The 27762-nt window shown below is 39.8% G+C and overlaps 1 pseudogene; it reads left to right on the top strand.

Annotated features, from left to right (window-relative positions):
• LOC113637402 lies at positions 1–27762 on the top strand (annotated as a pseudogene).

Raw genomic sequence — 27762 nt, 5'->3', positions numbered from 1 at the left:
ATGCATGAGGAATGGATGCGAAATGTTCTAGTGATCATCTTTGAAATCAAGGGTGATGTGCAGGGTTCTAGCTACTACAGAGGTATAAAGTTGATAAGCCACACAATGAAGCTATAAGAAAGATTAGTGGAAGCTAGGCTAAGAAAGGATATTTGTGAGCAGCAGTATGGCTTCATGCCCAGAAAGAGTACTATGCAACTTTTGCTCTGAGAATGTTAGAGAGATGGTCAGAAGGAGCTGGACAGAGAGGCGTCTTTGTGGATTTAGAGAACGCGATGGGGTGCGAGAGAGGAGCTATTGTACTGTATGAGGATGTCAGGAGTGGCAGAGAATTAGTTCAGGATATGTATGAGAGGAGACAGCAGAGAGATGTGCTGTAGATCAGACAGAGGAGTTCAAGGTTGAGGTTGGGCTACATCAAGGATTGACTTTGAGTCCCTTCTTCTTTGCCATGGTGTTGGACAGTTTGACAGATGAAGAACAGGAATCACTGTAGACAATGATGTCTGCGGAAGACATTGTGATCTGAGAATAGGGGAGTAGGTGGAGGAACACCTGGAAAGGTGGAGGACTGCATTGGAAAGTAGAGGAATGAAAGTCAGTCCTACTAATATAGAGTACATGTGCATGAATGAGAGAGAGGGAAGTAGAGGTTACAGTGGGGTTACAGGGGGCTGAGGTCAAGAAGGTGCAGGAGTTTAAGCATTTGGAGTCAACCATCTAGTGTGATGGGAAGTGGTGTTGAGTGGTAGAAGTGTGTCAGCAAGGAAAGGTGTACAAAACAGCAGTGAGACCAGCTATGCGGTATGAGTTAAAGATTATAGCAGTGAGGAAAAGACATGAGGCAGAGATGGAGGTAGCAGAGATGAAGATGTTGAGGCTCTCTTCAGGAGTGACAAGGATAGACAGGATTAGAAATGAGCACATTAGAGGGACAGCTCAGGTTGGCTGTTTTGGGGAAAAGTTTAGAGAATCTAGATTGAGATGTTTGTGCAGAGAAGGGGGAGTGGTTATATTGATAGAAGAATTTTGGAGATAAAGCTGCTAGGTAAGAGGTCAAGAGGAAGGCCAAAGAGGAGATATATGGATGTGTTAAATTTGGACATGAAGGTAAGTGGTGCAAGAGGATAGAGGATAGACTTAGGTGGAAACAGATGATTTGCTGTGGCGACCCCTAATGGGAAAACCCAAAAGTAGAAGAAGAAATAAATTTCTGACACAGAGCAAACATTGCTTAAAACCTTTAAAGCTCTTCTGTGTCTGTGCCTTGTTATTACATTCTAATCCAGCAGGGGAAAACATGGGGTGAAGCTCAGGAGGGCAAAACAGTTCTGGGTGTAGATCTCAAAGACTGGTGACTGTGGAGTGGAAGAGGTTCTTGCATCTTCCGCTGCTGCTGCACCCAGTGTCTGAAGTGCACAGGCACCAAAGGAAACAACACCTGGGCAGCTGCATCCTAGGTGCACACGGCATGTGCAGAGAAACATGTGGATTTGTAGTGGTGGGAGCTTCACACCACAAATTTATCTAATGTTATCTAAGGGTATCTAATGTACAGGGCACTGTGGACACCATGCACATCACACAGAGAAACTGCTTTTCTTATGCAAAACTCTTATTTCGAAATGTATCATGTGTCTGGTGCCATGTTTGAAATAGCAGGAGTGTGTCTGAGTGTTATAATATGCCTGTTGATGGCACTGTAGGGATTATGCCGCATATTATACAGATTATATCTAAATCTCTTTTTCACTTCATAAAATGGCTGATAGTAGAGAAGAAATGATAGTAGAGAAGGATGAAACAGATTCTGTTTAAAATCAGCAGCTCAATGTGTAAGATATATTTAATGTGAAAAGCTTATTGTTAATTACAACCTGAATTCCTTAACATAAAAACAATCAAATTATGCAGTAATAATAAATACAAAGTTACTTAAATAACTCTTTTCTTTTTGATAATTTCTTATTAATGTCTTAATATCCTTGTTATCATCTCTGTTTGGTTTCTCTCTGCACTTTTTCAAGTGTATTCCACACACTACACTAACTAATGTTGAGCGTTATCCAGATGCTTGTTTTCTGTGTTGAGTGAGACTCCTTTCTCACTAGTGGTGGGTGCTCATCAATATACCATAAAGATCTACAACACACTTCTCTGTCTTGCACCCTGGTGGATGAATGAACTTTGACTAGATGTCTGAACAGCTGGTTTATACATACAACTGGGCCCATTGTATGTGAGTCTGTATTTAGCCTGCTAACAGATATAAAACAGCACACATATGTGTAAGGCAAACATCCAGGTTTATATGTAAAAACAAAGTCATAAAAACTATTTTGTCTCAGTTTTCTTGCCATCTGGCTATGAAATATTTATCATGTGAGAACACACAATTATTTAATATTACAAACATCAACCAAAGACTGTAATCTGGATAGGGCTTATAAAATATGTAAAATATGTAATAATCCATTTAAGATTAATTATACCCTATATAATTTTTTTTACCCAAAAAAAATCATTAGAGATTAAATAAGATTAATTATACCCTATATATATTATAGCTTCTATTATGTAAAAAAAAATGGGAGCAATTACTATGGCAGTATGGATTAAGGGTTGGAAAGGTTGTTGTCTGGGCCATGCAAACTAGATATTTTATCAGCCTTACTGTTCTTGATGCCAGGTCTGAGACAGTGAAATTAAAACATGTAAAGAACACCGTTTTTGATGTGTTCAAGGTTTTTGTGATCAGTGATGACTTGGAATGGGAATTGTGCTACCTCTAACTAGGCAGGTGAAGACCTACTTATTCAGGTCTTCTTGTTCAGGAAACAACTAGCACTTCTTTCCTTATCTTTTGCATTAAAAAAAAACACAACCTTTGACACTTTTTCATTGTAACTTTGCACAAATGTTTTAAACTCATGGTATCTTAAGTATTTAACCTAGTGAGCCAGCATTAATGTAGACAATGTTAGAGATTTGTGACTTGAGACTTATGTACGTCGCTCTGGATAAGGGCATCTGCCAAATGTTGTAAATGTAAATGTAGGTGTCCTCACTCCTCCAGGGTGCCACTGATTGATAGTAGTTCCTTGTTCCCCATGTCATAGTTACCCCATGTCACAATTAGAGGTGTCTGCTTCTACAATTAATCGGGAGCTGGGGTCTGGGTGTCTCATAATTAGGGCAGTGGTGAAGATTTCCTTGAGCTCCTTGAAGGATGCTTAGGCAGCATTGTTTCTGCTGATTTTCTTGGGTTTTCCTCAAACTAGCACAGTTACAGGGGCTGCAATGGTGTTATGAAATATATCATAAAATTATGATAAACATTGGCAAAGCATAGGAAACATTGGACCTTTTCTGAGTTTTGTACAGGCCACTCAGTCAACATGTGCACCTTGCTCTGGTCCATGTCAACTCCTAGATGGCTGACGATATACTGTATCACTGAAAGCTTGTGGTTGTGGTACAGTGGAATTCAGTGGACTCTAAGAGACACTGAAATCTATAAAAGCTACAGCACTGAGTTTACTAAATTCACATTTCAGCTATGTTTCTGTTCTTGTGTTCTTTAGAGCAGGGCTGTACAGAGATCTTTACACCAGCAGGTGAGTACAGTTTAAAAGAAACTAATGGATCAGAGTCTAGAGCGGGCATCACCAAATGGCGGACCGCGGTCCGGATCCGGACCGAGTGACGACTCTGCCCGGACCCGTTAAAATTCTAATATTATCATATTAAGCATCTCCTTATTATAATCTAATATTATAAGATTAAAAGATTAGCATGGACAGCCCGCTTCAAATCACCCCACAGATGTTCAATGATATTCAGATCTGGAGACTGGGATGGCCATTCCAGATCATTGTACTTGTTCCTCGCCATAAATGCTTGTGTAGATTTTGAGCAGTGCTTTGGGTCATTGTCTTGTTGAAATATCCAGCCCTGGCATAACTTCAACTTTGTGACTGATTCCTCAACAGTATTCTCAAGAATCTGCTGATATTGAGTGAAATCCATGTGACCCTCAACTTTAACCAGATTCCCAGTACTGGTACTGGCCACACAGCCCCACAGCATGATGGAACCTCCACCAAATTTTACTGTGGGTAGCAAGTGTTTCTCTTGGAATGCTGTGTTATTTTGTCGCCATGCATAACATCCCTAGTTATGACCAAATAGCTCAATCTTTGTTTCATCACTCCACTGCACTTTATTCCAAAACGAAGCTGTTTTTTTCCAAATGTGTGTTTGCATACATCAAGCGACTCGTTTGAGTCCGTTTGTGGTGTGTGTGTGCAGAAAAGGCTTCTTCCGCATTACTCTACCATACAGCTTCACCTTGTGCAAAGTGTGCTGAATTGTTGAACGATGCACAGTGACACCATCTGCAGCAACCATCCTTCGCCTTTGCCTCTCCAGTGTTTTATGTGGCCTGCCACTTCTGGCCTTAACAAGAACTGTGCCTGTGGTCTTCCATTTCCTCACTATGTTCCTCACAGTGGACACTGACAGCTTATATATCTGTGATAACTTTTTGTAGCCTTCCTCAAAACCATAATGTTGAACCATCTTTGTTTTCAGGTCATTTGAGAGTTGTTTTGAGGCCTCCATATTGACACCAGGAGAGTCAAGGGGGCTTTTTACACCTGCTCACTTCATATTTTTCTGTGATCAGATAGCTATTTGATCGTAAAACGACCAGGTCTAAATGCCCTCCGAAATATTTTTGAGACGGATATAAATCCGATCATTCAAACCACTTCAGGAGGTGGTCTGGGACGCATTTCAGATGAAACTGGACAGGTGTAAATGAATGTGGTTGTTCAAGCCACATATGACAGCGCTATACTCCTCCCAAACGGAAGTACGTCACTCGCAAGTGACTCACGAGTTGTGCATTGTGCCAGAAACATGTTTTCCCACTAGTGCTGGCTCCGATCTTTCACCCAGGTGTCTCGTTGGGTCTTAAAATGCACTGCTACTGCCAGCAAAAATGCATTTCAATTACCCTGGAAATGAGGTAAAATATATTTGTATTTTGGGGGGGGGGGAGTAGAAAGATCGGATTGATATCCATTCGCCAAGACGCATTTATGTGGTCTAATGTAAATGGAACAGTTTTAACAAATCAGATAGCTATCGGATCAGAGACAACACATGAAGTGGCCAGGTGTAAAAAAAGGACCAAAGAGAACAACAACTTGTCATTGGCCACCTTAAATACCTTTTCTCATGATTGGATGCACCTGTCTATGAAGTCCAAGGCTTAATGAGCTCACCAAACCAATTGTGTGTTCCAATTAATCAGTGCTAAGTAGTTACAGGTATTCAAATCAACAAAATGGCAAGGGTGCATAAAAATGTATACACCTGTCTAAATTCGTTTTGATGCGTCCAATCCGTCTAATCTGTCCTCTGCAAATGATCCAAAATGCAGCTGCCCGGCTTGTTTTCAACCTGCCAAAGTTCTCGCATACCACCCCCCTGCTGCGATCCCTCCACTGGCTTCCTGTAGCTGCACGCATCCGATTCAAAACACTGATGCTGGCCTACAAAGCCAAAAATGGACCAGCTCCCTCTTACCTCAAAGCCCTCATCATTCCTCGCACTGCACCCCGCACACTCCGATCTACCAGCACTGCTCGACCGGTTCCACCATCTCTCAGAGTAAGAGGCAAGTATACTACAAGACTCTTCTCTGTTCTGGCACCAAGGTGGTGGAATGAACTTCCCCTAGAGGTCCGGACAGCTGAGTTACTGGCTATTTTCAAGCGGCGGTTGAAGACCTACTTATTCAGGAAACACTTCAACTAGCACTTCTTTCCTTATCTTTTGCATTTATAAAAAAAAAAAGAAAGAAAAAAAAACCTTTGACACTTTTTCATTGTAACTTTGAACAAATGTTTTAAACTCATGGTATCTTAAGTATGTAACCTAGTGAACCAGCATTAATGTATTCAATGTTAGAGATTTAAGCACTTATGTATGTCGCTTTGGATAAGGGTGTCTGCCAAATGCTGTAAATGTAAATGTAAATGATGCATATTGCACATTTTCTGTTAATCTAATAAACCCCATTTCCATACTGAAATTTGATCCAATAAACCTTATTTCCCTACTATGCCTTTGATTCTTGTATTTATATAAGCCTTTTATGATCCCAAGTGTAGCTTAAATGAAAATAAAACTAAAGCTGAAAGATTGTCATATTATTTCTTAAAATTATTAAACACCAAAAAATTCCAAAAAATAAAAAGCCAATTCAAGAGAAATATCACAAAAAAAAAAAAACTGTCCAACGGTGGATTCGAACCCCGAATCTCTGCATGCTAAACGGATTCGCTATCCACTACGCCATTTAGGAACACGAGAAAGCCTTTGCGGTTTTATGTATTAATTTACTAATGTGAAGAATGGCGAGTCTAACAGTACCCAAGTTTTATTATATTAAAGTCATTCTTATCATTCTTTGTGATATACGTGTCATATCATGTCAAAAAAAAATTATGTAATGTGAGGAGACAAAGAAAAAATGCGCTTAATTTTAATTAATGGGTGGCTCTTAAAAGAGCCGTTGCTGCTCTTAAAAGGACATTAGTTTAAAGTGAATTAAAAAAATTATAAAAACTACACTGATAGTTGAAAACAACAAAAAGTTATACAAATGGCAGAAACAACAACATATGTGACCGCCGTGCTGTCCAAGGCACGCGACCACTAGGTTTAAGCATTAAATACACGGTTAAATGTTATATTGTTTGAAAGCTTAGACTCTCGGGATTTTATTAAGCCCACACACAAAGCATAATATGATTTATAGCCATCACACTAATTTAATCCAAGTTGATAGTCACCGGAAATAGGCGGCGCTTACCTTTCTTCACTGGGGTAATATTTTCCAAAACAAATGCTTGTAAAAAATCCCCAAGAGTCTAAGGAACTGGAATATGTAAGCCTTTTAATCCAAAACGCGTTTCTTACCGAAAACTGTACTTCCTCCTTGATCTTTTTCTTCCAACGTTGTGTGATCTGACAGATTCACTGGTGTCTGCTGCCCTCTTTTGGATGTTAGCACATCTACAGAGAGGTTTTAAGAATTCCCCATTCAAGTCTATGGGGGGAAAAAACACCCCTTTGAGCTTCCATACTGGGAATTCTGGAATTCTGATCGCTTATAAAATCCATAGCACACCTCTCCTCAATGAGCCGGTCGATTTGACACCTCATTTATGGGTCTAGGACAAAAGCTGCGGGACAAGTTATGCGCCGAAAAAGTGTCCGGAAGAAGATGCATAATAATAATAATAATAATAATAATAATAATAATTATAATTATTATTATTATTATTATTATTATTATTATTATTATTATTATTATTATTATTATTATGTGCTTTGCAAGCACATTAATAATAAGTATGCAAGAGAATAAGAATGTGCTTTAGCAAGCACATTAAGTATGCAAGAGAATAAGAATGTGCTTTAGCAAGCACATTAATAAGACTATACATCAATCACTTTCCCCACATACACATAGACACACGTGTAGATAAAAAAGTTAACTTTTCCCATGAAATAAATGCCAATAAGTCTATATGTTAATTACTTTACCCACAGACACCCAGATAGAAGGTCATTAAGAGAAGTGTTCTCTCTATTTGTTTGTACATTTTTAGGTTAATTTGCATATGTTTAGGTCATAAAACATAAATGTTCTCTCATTTATTCATAAAGGTTTATGTTAAAAATAAAATATTATAGATGTTTTACAATTCTTATGTGACAGACACACACTGTCAGGAAATAAATGATGATAAAACGTTATATTAATTACTTTTAACACACACACTAAAAAAACAAAACTCCATTTTCTAACTTTCTTTACATACTTTCTTTCATATAAATTTTTATTCATGTAAGGATAAACTGCACTAATGAATTAATGAAAGTAGGGTATTTATGTGTTTATGTCTAAAATCCCCTTTTAGAAAATTTTTTTATAAAATATAAAAGAAAAAAATGTATTTGTTGAGGCAAAAGACCGAACCAAAATGGGAATGAACCCCATGGGAATAAAATGTCAAAAGACACACTCATCCTCTCAGGAGATAAAATGGTGAAAATAAATCATTTTACATCATTAACTTGTAATTAAATCTTTACAGTTAGAAAAACATTTAGTGAAGCATGTATGATTTTGTTCAGTGACAGCAATGAGTCATTTTGCTTAGAGAGAATGTTATATGTGTAGTCATCCTGTGGGAAAGTCATGAAAATACGACTTTTAAACATCTAAAACATTTCTTTTAATCTACACCTGTGTAAACAAATGACAGCTTTACTTTTTATGACCTATACACATACAAAGAAATAATAAACATTTATTTTTATGACCTTATGATAGCTGCCATGACCTTTGAGGGCTTAATAAAACTGTCAATTAATTTGACGATTTGTGTAGTACTGTATATATAATATATATGATGCTCATCTACACAACTGGGGCAAAGGATCTCTGAAACAGCAGGTCTTGTGGTTACTGGTGCATGTGATGTTCATTATTTTAAAAGTGTATTTTTTGGAAAATGCTTTAAGGCAAATATGTTTGACATTCAATCTAAAACTACTCCAAAAATTGACTCTTCACCGCTCCATAAACTTTCACCCTGACTCTGATTTGGTTTAGTTTTATGTAAAGTTGGTCACAGGTACATTTGCACAGGTGGTTTGCATAAGTAAGCTGGCTTAAAGTAAGCAAATAAACCATTCTCACCTGTTTCTAATGACTTTACCACCAATTATCCTACTCCCACTGCTTTCTTAAAACTTCTCTATTTTTAGTTTTCTTTTGTAATGATTAATGTAACCAGCTCATTTCAAGGTAATTCATAGTGGATTTACTCAGCCATATTTTAATTTTATATAACAGTGGAAGTGCATGCTGTATGTATTTCATTACATATTCAGATGTCCAAATACTTTTCTTTTTAATTGTGAACAGGATTTTTTTTATTCTATTATTTTGAAATATGTTTTTATTTTAAATAAATAAATAAATAAATAAATAAATAGATAGATAGATAGATAGATAGATAGATAGATAGATAGATAGATAGATAGATAGATAGATAGATAGATAGATAGATAAATAAATAAATAAGCAGAGAAAAAAATTATCCAATATACCCAAGTGACTGTGGACACCAGGCACATCAGACATGGAAGCTGCTTTTCTTATGCAAAAAAAAGAGTTTATCTGCAACATTTGGTCAGCATGTGCCTGGTGCCGTGTGCCTGGTGCTCATAAATATGCTATAGTTAGTCCAAAATGCAGCTGCCAGAGTTCTTACCAGGACACAAAAATATAATCATATATTCCCCAATTTCATCACTTCTATATTGGCTATCTGTTGTAAGAAATTACAGAAATTGCACCCAAATTCCACTCCAAGGTACACATCTAAAAGAGCTCATTCCTAAAAAGGTTCAAGTATCATAAGGTAATACGTTTAGGACTCTAAACGTATAAACTTGATTCATTTATAAATATGGGAACGGCAGCAGGACATCAAGGATCACCATGAACAAAGGGTTTACATGACCGCGATTACCATTTAAAGTGACCATTTGGTTGATAACTGTAACAATACCAAGCCAAGGTCTGCGTGACCGTGGTGAACGCGATTACCATTTAAAGGGACTATTTGACTGATAACAATTGTAACAATAACAAGACAAGGTATACGTGACCGTGATTAACATTTAACCCTCTGGGGTCTGACCATTTTGGGACACTGGCAGAGGTTCTGACATGCTCTTACATTTGGTCTTTTTTCAGTTATTTCAAAACATATTAATGGCTAATATCACATAACATTGTATTCAGCACAAACTGGGCTACAATATTATGTAAGTAAAATGTATGCAAATGTTTTTATTTTTAAGTAAATGATGTTTATGCGTGAGTAGTAAATATTGTCTTTTTGTGTAATTTGTATGATTACACGAGTGAATGAATCTGTTAAAACTTTGTGCTTCTTATAGCATTGTTTGGGGGCGTTGATCTTGTTTGCGTAGCCCGCACAGATCATTTTCATATGAATGGCGCGCGCGCGATAGGTGGGATCACATTAAGCGCTAATGAGGTCGAGCCAGAAAAACTGTACCTCTCTTTACTTACATACAGATTACACAAAAAGAAAATATTTGCTTTCGATTTTAATTACCTCATTTAAAAGACATTTCAGGCTTTCATTAGACATATGTATCATGTATCAAAGGAGAATCTCATTTAAACTACAAAGAGGAAAACAGTATAAAATGTGTGAGCAGGATTTGCTCTGGGTTCGTGTTCTGACCGACTCCGACGAACCCAAAGTACGCCATGTATTTTGTCACTGCTATGCTGGAATAAACTTCTTGTTCTTTATTAAGATCTTCAACATGATCGTCTTATTTTTACACTACGCATTTTTTATTTCTTACACTGTTAAGTTTAGAATTGGTTACAAATAGCTGATGCTTATGTACAATGCACATACAGTATCTAACCAGTCTTCTAACACACTATAATCCGTCACACTCTCTGATAACAAAACTCAGGACTTCTGGTAGTTCCCAGAATATTAAAGTTTACTATAGGTGGTAGAGGGTTTTTGTATTTGGCTTTTCAACTCTGGAATAGCCTTCTTGACAGTGTTCATGGCTCAGAAACACTTTCTCAGTTTAAATGTAGATTAAAGACATTTATCTTAAGCCAGACATACACATAATATATCCTCCAGTAGACACACACTACTGTCTAGTTCTGGTATAAATTGAATTGAACCTTATGATTCACCCTATACTGTCTGAATCTAGTCCCAGCTCATAAACTTGATGGTTTTTTAGTCTTGATTTTAATATTTTATGCTTTAAAGGTTGTCCTTGGCCACAGCACATCTAAACATATTGTTCCAGATCGTTTGCGGTGATATAGGTTGGCTTAGATTTTAGCCCACACATGTGAAGAATACAAGAGTACAATTCCCGGAAGCTATATGTATAATCACACCTTCCAGTGTAACCCAAATGAGGATGGGTTTCCTTTTGTGTCTGGTTCCTTTCAAGGTTCTTCCTCTTCCATAAAAGGGAGTTTTTCCTTGTCACAGTCACCTCAGGCTTGCCATTAGGGATAAATACAAACACATTTAAATATAAGTCTAATATTAATCGTGAATTTTTAAATTATATTAATGTTCATATAATATATTTTTTTGTATTATGTTTATGTTCTGTAAAGCTGCTTTGAGACAATGTTCATTGTTATAATTGCTATACAATAAATTTGAATTGAATTGAGTTCACAGTGGGACCAGTTGAGCAGTGCTAGTAATTCAGAGGAAGTGCGTTGCAGTGTGAGGAATGACAAGAGCTTGTCCATTTTTGGTTTTGTAGGCAAGCATAAGTGTTTTGAACACGATGCGTGCAGCTACCAGAAGCCAGTGGACGGAGCATGGCAATGGGGTGGTGTGTGAGAACTTTAACAGGTTGAACACAAATCACGCAGCTGCATTTTCATTTCATACGAAGACCTGCAGTAATCCATCCTCAAAATGATGAGACTGAATAATCACCGAGCTTATCGCATTAGCAACATGCAATGAAAAGGACAAATGATTGTCCAGGGTTACCCCAAGGTTGTGAGCTGTGGACAAAGGGGAGATCAGAGAGTTGTGAAAGGATACTGCAACATCCTCACCTGGGGATGATCCATCTTGGATGACCAGCAGTTCAGTTTAAGTTTTCAACTGATGACCCGTTCCATGATGACATTTCTGCCAGACATGCTGAGATTCATGCAGAAGCTGTGGTACAGTATTGTAGGGAGGGATGAAGAAGATAGGTTGAGTGTCATCAGTATAGCAGTGGTAAGAGCACCCATTTGAGGATATGACTTCACCAAGAGAGTGAATAAAATTGGACAACAGTGACCCTTTGGGACACCAGTCGAGAGTCTAAGTGGAGCAAATACCGCTCCCCTCCATGTTACCTGATATGAGCGACCTTCCAGGTTGAACAAAAACCATTGCCATGCTGATCCACAAATTCTTGGGATCTTAGAGGTTGTTCTGTGAGAGATAGACAGACAGTTGATTGTAAACAATGCCTTAAAATTTTGAAAGAAATGAGAAAAGTGATACCGGTCTGTAGTTGCTGATGTCTGATGGATCTTGAGCAGGTTTATTGAGGATGGAAATAACCCTTGCTCTCTTAAAGATAGTTAACCACATACTATGTCTTTCGTGATGGTCTGGAGTATGGTGAAAGGGATTGGATCCAATAGGCAGGTGGTAGGATTGCAAGAATGGATGACGTTGGTTGAAAAACATGACAATAAAGGAATAAGGGAATCCTGCCTGTAAAATATAGGCATAGTCAGGGCAGAAGTGAAGGTCTGGTAGATTGTCTCAATCTTCTTATTGTAAAAGGAGGCAAAGTCTTCAGCAGTTAGGGCAGGCGTGCTTCATCCGAAGCAGGTGGAGCAAAGAGAATTTAGCCAGGAGTGTACAGTAAGTCCAGATCTGCGTCGAGTTGTGATTTTTTTCTCTACTTTATCTCAGCTAATCTAATTTCTCTGCAATTGCTGTCCAACACATCTAATAGCCAAGGAGCAGGAGTTTAGTGGACAGTGGACAGAGAAGGCCCATGGTTGAGGAAAGAGATGAGAGGAAAGTGTCTGTGTACAGTATGAGTCCAAGGTTAGAAAGAAGAAGGTGTCAGTATCAGGAAAAGATGAACGAGTGCCAGAAGCTTCAGAGGTAGGGGAGATTATGACAGAAGTTACCCTGGAAGTTGGTTTTAGGTACATTTTACAGCATTTGGCAGATGCCCTTATCCAGAGCAATGTACATAAGTGCTTAAATCTCTATCATTGGTTACATTAATGCTGGTTCACTATGTTACATACAGTACTTAAGATACCATAAGTTTCAACGTTTTTTTTTTTTTTTTTTGAATGGCAGTTCAGTTTTGCTAGGATTGAGCTTAACTGATGACCAGTCATCCATGATGTTATTTCTGCCAGACATGCTGAGATCCAATCAGAAGCTGTGGTATCTGAGTGTGGGAAAGAGAAGATAAGTTGTGTATCATCAGCATAGCAGTAGTAAGAGAACCCAGGTGAGGAAATAACTTCACCAAGAGAGCGAGTATACAGGGAGAAAAGAGGTCCAAGTACAAGTTACCATGGTAGGATAGAGAGCGTGATAATGAAGGATACCAGGTGATTATCAGAGATGTGAATTAGTGTAGATCCAGAACATTTCCTTCCTTGTGTGTGGGGGTCAGCTGTTGAAAGTCAAGGACAGGGAATCCATAAAGGCAAGAAGACTGAAGCTTGTCAGAGGAGAGGCTGAAATCGCCTCTCTTTCAAAGCACTGTCAAAGGGGTACTGTCAGAAGGGAAAGCACTGAGGATTGTGTCTAATTCTTTCAGGAATTCTCCTATGGGACCAGAAGGATGGTAGATGACAATGATGCGGAGTTTAATTGAAGAGGTAACTGAAACTGTATAGAATTCAAAAGAAGAGATGGTGTTTCACACCTATCTCCTTGTCTCATTTAACCATCTCCTTGACAAAGGTACAGTAGGCCTGTACCACCACCCCTGCCTGTCTGTTGTGGTGAGTGAGAGAAAGCATAGGCAGAGGATAGAGCAGCCACTGTAGAAGTGTTCTTTGGGATATCCAAGTCTCAGTTAGCTCCGAAAATACTAGATGATGTGTAAGTGATATAACAGGATATGTGACTTGTGCTCTCTGGATCAGCGCACCTGCATCTGTAATTTTCCTCGTCAACCTGCCTCTTAAGTCATATGCCACACCTCTATTGACACCTTTTGTCACCCATTGTTATCACCTCGCTCTGTCTCAGTATTGCTATTCAAACACCAGTGATATTACTGTTAGATCAGACACATCAGTATCAGTGCAACTCTACTTTATCTGATGTTGGGCTTCCTCTATTTCCCTTTATCTATTTTGAGTGGGAAGACCTTCTTTGTTCGGTTGTACAACACGCAATCTTATCCAGAATGAAGCCAGATGAATTGTCTTGAACTTCTCCAAGTTCTCCCTCAACAACTTTTTTGCAGTGTTCAATTCACTGGTATTCTGTAGCTGCTGCATCAGATAAACACTGACATTCAGCAAAAAACAGAAAAGTTAAAGCACTTGTCATACCCTACGATGAAGATCTACAACACCACATTTTTTTTAACCAATGGAAATTTCTTGAAGCTTATTGTAATTGATTCAATGATGTTCTGTATTTAACCTGCTAATAAATATTTTTTTTATCTAATGTGCAGAGAAATTGAGACTGAAATTGTTTTATAAATATGATCTTTCTACCATAGTTAAAAGAATGATAAACAATAAATCTTCAGAGCTGGATGGCTTACCCTTTGAAGTTTTTTTTGGGATTCTATTTGGCATCTTTAATGTGTAGATAATGATGAATTGACAGAATCAATGGAAAAAGGTCTAATTTCTCTTATACCCAAGCCTAATAAGGATTTAAAATTTTTGAATAATTTGCACCCAGTTACTTTTTTGAGCTCTGATTGTAAGTTTTTGTCTTCTGTATATGCTGAAAATCTCAAACCCTTGTTTAGCAGACTTAAGAACTTTGATGGAGTTAGAAAATAGTGTACTGGTGTTCATGTTTTTGAAGTTACCCTGTAACTTGGTTATATTCTAAGAGTAATAACATACAAAACATATAATCCATTTAATTTATTGTGAAGTGTAGTCACATAACACCAATACACTTCCTTCCAGTAATAGTGCAGATTCATTACACCTATACGAATAACATCAATAAGTAGAACCCTGTTTTTGAACATGGGTTAAAAACTCAGTTTTTGTAAATAAGGCTGGTACCCTGCATATTTCCTGGTTCTGCAGTTCCAGAGGTCTTTCTAGAGAAAAAATAAAATAACTTTTTAGTTAAAAAAAATATTTATTTTATTTTCTCATTAAAGATTAGACTAGGTGATCTACACTCACCCGTTTCACTGACAAGATGTTTAAATTTAAAATCTCACCATTACTACTCATAATTAACAAGTGGTTGTGTTTTTATTCTTTCAGGAAGTAAAACTGGCAACCAGAGCTTCATTTACATCTCTAATAGTATGACATGGTTAGCAGCTCAGTCTTACTACAGAACGTATTATACTGACCTGGCCAGTGTTAGAGATGCAACAGAAAACTCATTTTTAGCAGGACCGAACCCCTTGAATGTTTGGATTGATCTGTTCCGAGATGCCTGGAAGTGGACAGACAATACCAGCTTCTCCACCATCAGCTGGATGTCTGGAAAATCTGATAATGCTCTGGATGCTGAAAACTTATTACATTGAAATTAAACTGGTTATATAAATAATGGCCAGGCTGCTGATGCACAGTGCTCAGACAAGATACCTTCCTATTGTTACTCAGGTGAGTTAAAGTTTCATTCAGACTTGTTTTTAGACTATATTTAGAAATGTAAGGTTGTGCATTGAATTTTGTGTTTTTATGTGTCTTTAAATTTCTACATTCAGATATCACTGGAAAACAACAAATCCTAAGGGTGAAGGTTCGGTCCAGTCAGGATGTGAACAATCCTACAGTAAAGGAGGCCATGTTGGAGCAGGTGAGTTTATATCAAGCTCACACTGAACTGTAATCACAATCTGACTGTTGGTTACAGTTTCTGTAACATTTTTACAGGTTTCACAAAGAGGAGTCTCTACCATATATTATTGAGTAAAAAAATTGACTGTTTTTCAGATCAAGCAGAAACTAATGGATCGTGGGATGCCAGAGACCATCACAGTGCAATGGAGAGAGAAACCAGATGGAAATGTGCTTTACATGTCTGTATTATGATCGTTCTAGCAAGCGTGGAAAACATACTGAGAAGTTAACTTTAAGTTAAAGTGTAGATAATAAATGTAAGTGTCTTAATCAACGATAGACATATCTAGCTTTCATTTTAGAAGTATTAATATTCAATGTTTAAAATTTTAAATGTAATTTTAAAAGTAGTAAAAAGTAACATTTTTAAATTAAGATGATTTGACATTGTGACATTGTGTGGAAAGAAACATTTACTTACTATTATTATTTATCCAAACCTGTTAAGACAATGTTTGTTTTAAAGCAATTACCCTAACACTTTATTCTGTCTCTGCAAGTGTACTGCTCATATGCTTCACTAATTCTAAATAGTTTACTAATTAATTAATCAGAAGTAAAATATCTCACAAACAATTGATATATACTGTGAGTCCTCATCATACATCTTTAAGGATTATCAATATTCAGACAGATTTATCAATAACTACGTTCTGCATAATGAAATGGTATCAGATAAAATTTAAAAAATGGTATGATTCAAGATCAGATTGTTTCAATAATGGAAATCATTGGATGTCATACCCAAAATATTTTGTGGAAAATGCATTCAAGTCTTTGTACACTCCCTCCAAATAACATGTCTAGGATATGTAACCTTGTATAATTTATAATAATTTAGTATAATTCATATAATTTATACTCAAGTAAAAGTCTTAAAGTATCTGATATATACTGTACTTGAGTATCAAAAGTAATTTTCTGTTATTTAATGTGCATTTGAAATAAAAATATAAAGTAAAATTTCAGTGATGTTCGGTAGGCATAAGTTCAGGGGCGGTTCTAGGATTTCATCTTTAGGGGGTTTAGCCCTCAGTGAGAATTTAAAACAAGAAGAGTCTTATGTTATATATTATATGACTATGTAGTAAGCCAAAAGTTATGGTATTATTAAATGGCAAAAGAGGAAACCAAAATTTTATGCATGATGTAATGATGCCAGTCTTGAATCAAATCAGTTCATGTATATGTGCATTGCCTACAAACAGTTTGTCCAATGAATGCAGTCATTAATATAGAAATATTCACAATACAAAGACCAAATAAATAAATGTTATTTTTATTTAGTATTGAATGGATTGTTTGCATAAAATTTCTGTTTGTGCTATAAACTCTGGTAATAAGAATAGTGACATTTCACTTTTTTGTTTGCCGTCTTTGTGGCTTTCCGCCGATTAACACGCTGCGTGTGCCTGTGCTTCTCCGTAGATCGTGCGGAGCGTAATGCAATCTAGAAGCAGTGATTCGCCAAACCTCCCTTATTGCAGTCGCACACATTTCTTCTGATTTTATTTTGTAGTAACGAGTAACGACGATGCTTAGTGGAAATATAACGGAGTAAAAGTATACATTTTGTCTAGGAAATGTAGTGGAGTAAAAGTTCACCTAAATTTTAATATTGAAGTAAAGTACATACATTCATTCATTCATTCATTCATTCATTCATTCATTCATTCATTCATTTTCTACCGCTTTTCCGAACTACTCGGGTCATGGGGAGCCTGTGCCTCAGGTGTCATTGGACATCAAGGCAGGATACACCCTGGACGGAGTGCCAACCCATCGAAGGGCACACACACTCTCATTCACTCACGCAATCACACACTACGGACAAATGTCTTTGGACCGAGGAGGAAAACGGCGTACCCAGAGGAAACCCCTGAGGCACGGGGAGAACATGCAAACTCCACACACAAGGTGGAGGTGTGAGGTGAGCGTGCTAACCACTAAGCCACCATGCCCCCCCCCCCCCCAAAGTAAGGATATGTGAAATATCTACTTAAGTATAGTAACGAAGTGCAATCACAACTAACACCACACTGCTCTCTAAATAATAAGGCTCTTCTCATAGCTATCTATATACTATATACTATCATTTTAATAGCTCATGCAAATCCAGTAACTGACTTCAGCACTTTAGTTATTCGAAAATACATTTACATCTCATGTTTGTGGGTCTGGGTTGGGGCCCTAAGGTCCTGTTCGGTGGGTATAAGGCTCATCGATCGGTCCGAGGGTGGGGCGGCTATCCAATGGTTTCCTCTCCCAAACCCATTCGGACCCTTGTTGTTGTTGGGGCTGGGGTGGGCTGGGGTGGCGCTCGAAGGTGTCCAGGAACACCTCAGAGTCGTCTTCGGCACAGAGCTTCCTGAGCCTGCGCTAGGCCTCGTGGGCGGGATCAGGGAGGGTAATTGATGCGGTGGGGGTGCCGAAGCTCCAGTAATTCTTCTGTGGCCCTCTTGACACTCTTGGCCAACACTCTTGGCTGGGTCACTTCGTGCTGATGGAGGCTGGCCTGCATAAGATGCTGTAACACCTACCCCACAGAGGGCTCTGAAATTGCTTCTGTGTCCGCTGCCTGCATTCTTCACCAGTGTATGGCTCTTAGAGAGATGGGACATGGATGAAGAGGCACAGAGACGGGATTAGCGTAAACAGTGAGGGTGGTATTTATTTTCTTAGGTAATTAGAAGTGCAGAAAAGAGTCAGGTAAGGAGAAAAATAAACATTTCCTTCCTTTAAGGGGCTGTAGGGGCATTTAGGAAGCAGTCCAGGCGACAAACCTAGGCAGCAGGAGGAGGACGGTGGTGAAAAGTGCAGCAGTCCTCTCTAGGAGCTTAGCACAGGCTCAGCCAGCAGTCTTGAAGTTCGGGATCAGCTGGATGGGTCTGAAAAAAGAGAATCAGAGAGACAACAAGCATTACTTTTCCTATGCACGCCCCCTTTTCCCCTCTCCAGCCGCTGAGCCTCACTTCTGGCTGTGCTTTCCTCCTGGAGGGTGAATGCCTCAGCAGCACTCCTGATTGGCCCCTGTTTTTCGGCGGGAGTTTCGGCCGCTCCACCGCTCTCTCACTCCCCGTGGCGCTGGCCACGGTGCTGAAGTTCGGGAGTTGATGAAAAAGATAGATTAAAAAGTATGACATGAACACGGGGTTTCTTCACTGCCAACTTTTTGGGAAATGAAGAAAACCGCGAGTTCTCCCTCTCGTGAACAGGCAGGCAAAAGCAATCCATCTTGTTGTAACAAACTAATAGAATGCAGATGAACTAAAACTACAAACAAATGACCTAGGTACATTTTATAAACAGCTGTAATCATATTCAAAATATTTGTAAATATTTAAATTCATATTTCAATCTGTCACATGTATAGATCATAAAAAGTAATGTTGTCATTTGTTTACACAAATGTAGATTAAAAGAACCAAAACCCCCTGGGGAAAAAAATTCCAAAGACACACTCATCCTATCAGGAGATAAAGTGCGTAGGGCCCCGCAAATTACGCAAGGCCCCGCCTCCCCTGCCTCGTGTTAATGTTTACTGTGTAGATGACAATATGAAGCGGAGCTATCCATCTGGCCATGAAAAGAGAAAAAAGAAACAAAATGAGAGTGAAATGCAAGGACAGCAATCAGGTAAAACTTGTGTTCAACACAGTGATACGGTATGGCAAGCCATTTTAGCTTTTATACATTCACATGATATGGATTTTTGATATCAAGAATTCAGTTTTCAAGACTTAAAATTTAAATATTAATAGGAATATCAGGAATTACATTTAAATTCACTTGCTAATATTCAACTCAAATGGAGCAAACTTTTTTTTTAAAGGAGGGAGGTTTGTAGAGGGAGCAGTGGGGTGTCAAGTGTGAATGTGTGGCAAATGGTTTACATGGCTCACGGGTCAGGTAGGAGGGCCCCTTAGCAGAATTTTGCTTAGGGCCCCAGGGAGGTCAGGATCAGCTCTGGTCATATGTTATAGATTAATTACTTCAAAGAGATATATAAATAGTAAAAAGCATCACATATGACAACCAATGAGCAGTACAATAAGTGGTCCTGGGTTTATCAGACAGAAAAGGTCCATGGCTGAGGAAAAAGAGGAGAGTATTACTGTATGTCTGTGACTGAGTCCAAGGGTAGGTAGGAGAAGGTGTCAAAATCAGGAAGAGATTAAAAGTGCAGGAAACTACAGATGAAGGAGAGATGATGGAAGTTGGTTGTAGGTAGACCTGTAACACCACCCTTGCCTGTTTATTGTGGTGAGTGAGAGAAAATTTAGGCAGAGGATTGAGCAGCCGGTGTTCTAGTGTTCTGTGTGAATATCCCGTCTGCTAGAGCCAGAAAATCAAAGGAGTAATGGGAGGTTAAACCAAGACAAATTCAGCTTTCCTTGTGGTGGACTGACAATTCCCATGGCAGACTGGCAATTACCATTGTGCAGAGTTTTTTTTATTAAGGGTTTAAGGATTAAGGGTTTTTGTCATTATTTTTACAGAAAATACATTTTTTTGTGTTTTTTTTAAACACAAATTTCAGTTTTTAGTGAATTTAGTTTTTAGCAAAAAAGCAGCAGTTCCAACATTGATTGTGCGACATTGGCTCGGTGTATTTTCATGTTTTACCCACCTACCAAAAGGTCTAAAGCTATAAAACTGAATGGAAATATTAACGTATTTTGAAGCATAATCCAATAGTAAGGCAGTAATTTAGTGCATCAGGAATGATCCAGGAATGATGGCCAATGAAAGTAAAAGACAATAAGAAGACGTTTCTTTAAGCAACAGACAGATGATATTTTATAATTTGACTGGTTGTTTTCTTGAAATATGATTTATAATCCTAAAACACCAAAGGTAAGAGCAAATTCAGTGTCATGCTTGGTTGTTTTGCGTTTTGTTTTCGGTCTGTCCACTTAATTGCTTGGTGTTGGAATTATGCTAATTGATGTATGGTCTTATTGCCATTTATTAACTGAGAATGAGTGTTTGTGTCACATAAGACTTTTAAACATTATTGTACTTTTAACATACACGTGTATAAACAAATGAGAATAAAACACTTAAAGGTTCTTCAGGAATGTTCTAGATGTTTAAGTCTTATGTGACTTAAACATCTAGAACATTATTCCTGATGAACCTTTAAGCTACACCTGTGTAAACAAATGACAGCTTTACTTTTTATGACCTATACACATACAGCTTTTAACATACACGTGTACAAATAAATAATAAACATTAATTTTAATGACCTTATGATAGCTGCCATAACCTTTGACTTTTAGGGAGTAATAAAACTGTCAAAATTAATTTTACGATTTGTATAGTATATATAATATATATGATCTCTAAAACAGCAGGTCTTGTGGACTTTTACTGGTGCAATTTGATGTTCATTAGTTTAAAAAGTGCATTTTTTGGAAAATGCTTTAAAACAAATATGTCTGACATTCAAACTAAAAACTAGTCCAAAAATTGAAAATTAAGTTTAAATTTGTATAGACTCTTCACCGCTCCATACACTTCCACTCTGACTCTGATTTGTTATAGTTTTATGTAAAGTAGGTCACAGGTACATTTGCATAGGTGGTTTGCGTATGGCAGCTGATTTAAAGTAAGCAAAAATGCCATTCTCGCCTGTTTCTCATGACTTTACCATCAATTATCCTACTCCTTCTGCTTTCTTGAAACTTACTTCTCTATTTTTAGGGTTTTTTTGTAATGATTAATATAACATATGTTTTTAATTTCATACAATACCACTAACAGTGGAAGTGCATCCTGTATTTCATTACATATTCAGATGTCCAAATACTTTTCTGAAAAGAATATATATATATATATATATATATATATATATATATATATATATATATATATATATATATATATATATATATTAAAAAGAATAATATTATTTTGTATTTTGAGATATGTTTGTTTAAAAAGTCTACTGAGTGATGTCTGAGGTAGGTAAATAAATAAATAAATAAATAAATAAATAAATAAATAAATAAATAAATAAAGCAGAGAAAAAAATTATCCAATGTACCCATGTGACTGTGGACACCAGGCACATCACACATGGAAAGTGCTTTTCTTATGCAAGAAAAAGAGTTTATCTGCAACATTTGGTCAGAATGTGCCTGGTGCCATGTGCCTGGTGCTCACAAATACGCTACAGTTAGTCCAAAATTCAGCTGACAGGGTTCTTATCAGGACATGAAAATATAATCATATTTACATTTACAGATACATTTACAGCATTTGGCAGACGCCCTTATCCAGAGCGACGTACATACGTGCTTAAATCTGTAGCATTGAATACATTAATGCTGGCTCACTAGGTTACATACTTAAGATACTATGAGTTTAAAACATTTGTTCAAAGTTATAATGAAAAAGTGTCAGTTTTTTTTAAATGCAAAAGATAGGTACTGTAAAGTAGTGCTAGTTGAAGTGTTTCCTGAATAAGTAGGTCTTCAATTGCCGCTTGAAAATAGCCAGTGACTCAGCTGTTTGGGCCTCTAGGGGAAGTTCATTCCACCACCTTGGTGCAAGAACAGAGAAGAGTCTTGTAGTACACTTGCCTCTTTCCCTGAGAGATGGTGGAACCAGTCGAGAAGTGCTGGTAGATCGGAGGGTGCGGGGTGCAGTGCGAGGAGTGATGAGGGCTTTTAGGTAAGAGGGAGCTGGTCCATTTTTGGCTTTGTAGGCCAGCTTCAGTGTTTTGAATCTGATGCGTGCAGCTACTGGAAGCCAGTGGAGGGGTGGTATGCGAGAACTTTGTCAGGTTGAAAACAAGCCGGGCAGCTGCATTTTGGATAACTAAACCTAACCCTGGGTCTATGGTGTCCACCATTACAGAGACAAATTTCGGGTCCTGGGGTTAGGAACAGCTTAGGTCGTGCCATTGGTTACAGCTCCGAGCTGTGAATGGCCTCTCAATTCCTTATATCGACTATTTAGAGTTGGATGTACAGTTTTGTGGGCGTGTGGTCTTCGGGTGCGGAGTGCTGGTGGTCAGAGATCCTCCCGGTGGTTTGTGTGCTCAAGTTCCTGGTGTTCCGGGAATGAATGTCCTGAGCCGCTGCTACCGGGAGCTTTTTGGCCAGCATGGCACAAGTCTCACGAGAAACAGGCAGGGGTGGTGGTACAGGTTTATTGTTGTCAAAGAAATGGTGTTTTACACCTCTACTCTTCTCTCATTTAACCATCTCTTCTTTTGAATTCCATGCCATTTCAGTTACCTCTCCTATCAACCTTGTTATCATTGTTGTCTACCGCCCTCCTGGTCCTTTCCTGGAAGAAATGGACTCACTGCTTAGTGCTTTCCCTTCCGATAGCTCCCCCCTGACAGTGAAAAACTTCTTGTTCTGCTCCTTGGTTTTCAGATGTGCTGCGCAACAATCGAAGAGAGCTAAGATCATCAGAGAGAAAGTGGAAGAAATCACAACTTGATGCAGATCTTGATTTTTACAGAACACTTCTTGTCAAGTTCTCCTCAGATGTGACTTCTGCCAAGACTTCCTTCTACAAGGAAAAGCTTGAAGCTTCCTCACATGACCCTCAGAAATTCCACAACATCATCTCTTCTCTGCTCAACCCCCCAGCTCCACCTTCTTCATCCTCCCTGACTGCAGAAGACTTTGCTTCTTTCACCAGGAGAAGATTGAGGAAATCTGCCGGACCTTCACTTCAGCCCCGACTGCACTTACATCTCAGAGTATGTATTCCCCTACACCTTCGTTGTCACATTTCTCAACTGTGGCAGCAGAAGAGATTTTACAACTCATCCAGTCCTGCAATCCTACCACCTGCCCATTGGATCCACTCCCTAACACTATGCTCCAGACCATCTCACAAGACCTCTTGCCCTTCATTTCCACTATCATCAATAGATCCATAGCATCTGGTCAGGTACCAACTACTTTCAAGAGAGCAAGGGTTCTTCCCATCCTAAAGAAACCTGCTCTGGGTCCATCAGACATCAGTAACTACAGACCAGTATCACTTCTCTCATTTCTTTCAAAAATTCTTGAACGCATTGTCTATAATCAACTGTCTGTCTATCTCTCACAGAACAACCTCCAAGATCCCAACCAGTCTGGCTTTAAAGCAGCTCACTCTACAGAGACAGCCCTTTTGGATGTCTCTGAGAAGCTACATATTGTTAGATCAGCCAAACTGTCATCCGTCCTTATCCTCCTTGACCTTTCAGCAGCGTTTGATACAGTCAACTACAAGACTTGCAGATCAGCTTGGGAATGCTTTGCCTCCTACCTGGTCTGCAAATGATTTGCGGATCAGCTTGGGAATGGTTTGCCTCCTACCTGGAAGGACGCTCATATCAGGTAACATGGAGGGGAGTGACATCTGCTCCACGCAGACTCTCCACTGGTGTCCCACAGGGCTCAGTACTTGGTCCTCTTCTTTTCTCCCTGTATACTCACTCTCTTGGGGAAGTTATTTCATCACATGGGTTCTCTTACCACTGCTATGCTGATGATACACAACTTATCTTCTCTTTCCCACCCTCAGATGCCACAGCTTCTGCCTGGATCTCAGCATGTCTGGCAGAAATTTCATCATGGATGACTGCTCATCAGTTAAAGCTCAATCCTAGCAAAACTGAACTGCTGTTCATCCCAGGTGATTCATCCCCAGGTCATGATCTTGCTATATCCTTGCACAACGATCTGATCTCCCCTTCAGCCACCGCTCGCAACCTTGGGGTAACCATGGACAATCAACTGTCCTTTTCCTCTCATGTTGCTAATGTGACTCGCTCATGTCGGTTTCTTCTCTACAACATTAGAAGGATTCAGCCATTTTTGTCCACACAGACTGCTCAGGTACTTGTTCAGTCTCTTGTCATTTCTATACCGGATTACTGCAATGCACTGCTGGCAGGTCTACCTATGAACGCAAACCGTCCTCTGCAAATGATCCAAAATGCAGCCCGGCTTGTTTTCAACCTGCCAAAGGTCTCGCATACCACCCGCTGCTGCGATCCTTCCACTGGCTTCCGGTAGCTGCACGCATCCGATTCAAAACACTGATGCTGGCCTACAAAGACAAAAATGGACCAGCTCCCTCTTACCTCAAAGCCCTCATCATTCCTCACACTGATCTACCAGCACTGGCACCAAGGTGGTGGAATGAACTTCCCCTAGAGGTCCGGACAGCTGAGTCACTGGCTATTTATTTAAATAGCCAAATGCTGTAAATGTAAATGTAAATGTCTCTTTGACTTACCCGTTGTGTCACGGGCCCCTATTTCTGTTTTCCAGGCCTTACAGCATTGCCATCACATCGACGTCCAGCCAGTTTTAGATCAGGGGAGTCGAGTCAAGGTGTGTGGACGCCGGGCGTGTCGCATCCCAAGGGGCACCATGAAAATGGTTGCTGTAACCTGTTCTGCACAGTACTCAAGTGGCACCATATTGTTAGAACCTCCAGATTCTGGCCATATAACAGGTTTGTTGGCATCTCCTGCTTTGGTGCATGTGCACCATGGCACGGCTTATGTGCCTGTGGTTAATGTGGGTACAATAAATGTAGTGATGTATGCTGGCACGATTGTAGGCACTGTCAACCATGTCTATGTTGTTAGCTTACCCCCAGAGGTCACTGAAGTTCAGGAGGTCTCAGCTACGGTGAGTACACAAGTTGTGCAGGCTTCCCCTTCTGTACACCAGCAGATCAGGGCAATTGACTTGTCTGTGTTGTCAGTGGAAGAGCAAGGCAAGGTGAGGGCACTACGAGATCTGTATTCATCTGTGTTTTCCATACATGATGGGGATTTGGGATGCACTAATCTCATTTCCCATGACATCCCCTTATTAGATGAAGTCCCTGTGCGCCAGCGGTATAGGCGTATTCCTCCTTCCGAATACGAGGTAGTGAAGGCTCACATTAACCAAATTCTTGAGGCCCAGGTAATTAGAGAGAGCTGCAGCCCTTACACTTCACCTATTGTTTTGGTCAAGAAGAAGGACGGTAGTCTACGAATGTGTGTAGACTACCGGCATTTAAATGCTAAGACCAGGAAGGATGCCTTCCCTCTACCTCGTATCGAGGAGACGTTGGACTCTCTGGCAGGGGCACGTTCATTTTCCACCATGGACCTTGCCAGTGGGTACAATCAGGTCTCTGTTAGCGAGGCAGATAGATCCAAGACAGCGTTTTGTACTCTGTTTGGGCTCTTTGAATGGAACAGGATGCCGTTTGGGCTTTGCAACGCCCCCAGCACCTTCCAGAGACTAATGGAACGATTGTTTGGGAACCAACAGTGCCAGTCTCTCCTCTTGTACCTTGATGACATTGTTGTTTTCTCCTCGTCAGTTGATCAACATCTAGCTGGGATGGAGGTAGTCTTAAGCTGGTTACGCAGGGAAGGTTTGAAGGCCAAGTTGTCCAAGTGCACCTTTTTCCAACGTGAAGTGCAGTACCTGGGTCATGTGATTTCCTCAGAAGGGGTCTCCACAGACTCAGGCAAGATTGAGGCAGTTTCTCAGTGGCCTCAGCCAACCAGTGTTGCAGGTTTGCGGTCATTTTTGGGGTTTGCCAGCTACTACCGCCATTTTGTTGAGGGGTTTGCGTGGCTGGCTGCCCCCTCCACCGGTTGGTAGCAGAGCTGGCAACCCCAAAGTAGTCAAAGTCTGGGTCCCGTGAGTTTGCTGAGGTATGGTCTAATGAGTGTCAGAGTAGCTTTGAGGAGTTAAAGAGTGGACTTACCACAGCCCCTGTGCTTGCCTATGCCGACTTTTTACTTCCTTTTATTTTGGAGGTGGATGCCAGCCATGGGGGGCTAGGGGCAGTGCTCTCACAAGAGCAACAAGGTAAGGTGCGTCCCATAGCTTATGGTAGCCGAGGTCTTAGGCCCACTGAGCGCAATACCTCAAACTACAGTTCTATGAAGCTGGAGTTTCTTGTGCTCAAGTGGGCCATGACCGAGAAGTTCCGGGAGTACCTGCTGGTACACAAGTGTGTAGTCTACACCGATAATAATCCTCTTAGCTACCTGACCTCTGCTAAGCTGGGTGCCATGGAACAGCGCTGGGCTGCCCAGTTGGCGGCCTTTGATTTTGAGCTCAAGTATAGATCAGGTAAGAGCAACCACAATGCTGATGCCTTGTCATGCCAGAATCCATCTGCTGTGGAGGTTCAGTATTTGTGCCCAGGTGTAGCCGTTCCTGCTGCGTTGCGTCAAGTCGACCAGGGCGGATTGGTGACTTGGGTTAACCAGATCGTATACTTTCCTGGTTATTCAATCAGTGATATGTCTGCTCAGCAGCAGGCCGATCCAGTTATTGGAGAGCTGCTGGTGTTTTGGAGGTGGAAATCTGTGGCACAGGTTTTGGTTGTTGAGTGGTTCTGTAAATTTGGGGTGCCTGGCCGTATCCATTCGACCAAGGCCGTAACTTTGAGTCGACTCTTATCCATCAGTTGTGTTGCTTATATGGAGTTGAAAAGTCACGCACTACTTCATGTCACCCTGCTGGAAACGGCCAGTGCGAGAGTTTCAACAGGACGTTGCACAACCTCTTGCGCACCTTGCCTGTGTCAAGGAAGGGGGACAGGCCATCTTGTCTCCCCCAGGTACTGTTCACCTACAACACTACCCCTCACCAAGCTACAGGGGAATGCCCGTATTTTTTGATGTTTGGGCAGCAGCCTAGACTTCCAGTTGACTTCTTGCTTGGTAGAGTTGAAGAACCATTGGCCGGTAGTGTTCATCGTTGGGTTATGGAACATCAGGATCAGTTGCAGGTGGCGCTCGTGAGCGGTTGGAGGCCGATGCTGATCGCCGAAAGGCCAGGCATGATCTGCAGGTACAAGAATCACCACTGAAGGAGGGTCAGATGGTATGTCTCCGTGACTATAGCGTGAGAGGTCGACATAAAATCCATGACCTGTGGAGCTCAGTGGTGTACTGGATTGTGAAGGCACCTAAGGAAGGAGGTGTGGTGTATACAATTGCTCCCACCATGGATCTAAGTAAGTTAAAGCATGTGCACTGA

This window comes from Tachysurus fulvidraco, chromosome 9 (assembly GCF_022655615.1).
Source record: "Tachysurus fulvidraco isolate hzauxx_2018 chromosome 9, HZAU_PFXX_2.0, whole genome shotgun sequence".
In the NCBI taxonomy this organism is placed as follows: domain Eukaryota; kingdom Metazoa; phylum Chordata; class Actinopteri; order Siluriformes; family Bagridae; genus Tachysurus; species Tachysurus fulvidraco.
This window is presented reverse-complemented; position numbering and strand designations above follow the sequence as displayed.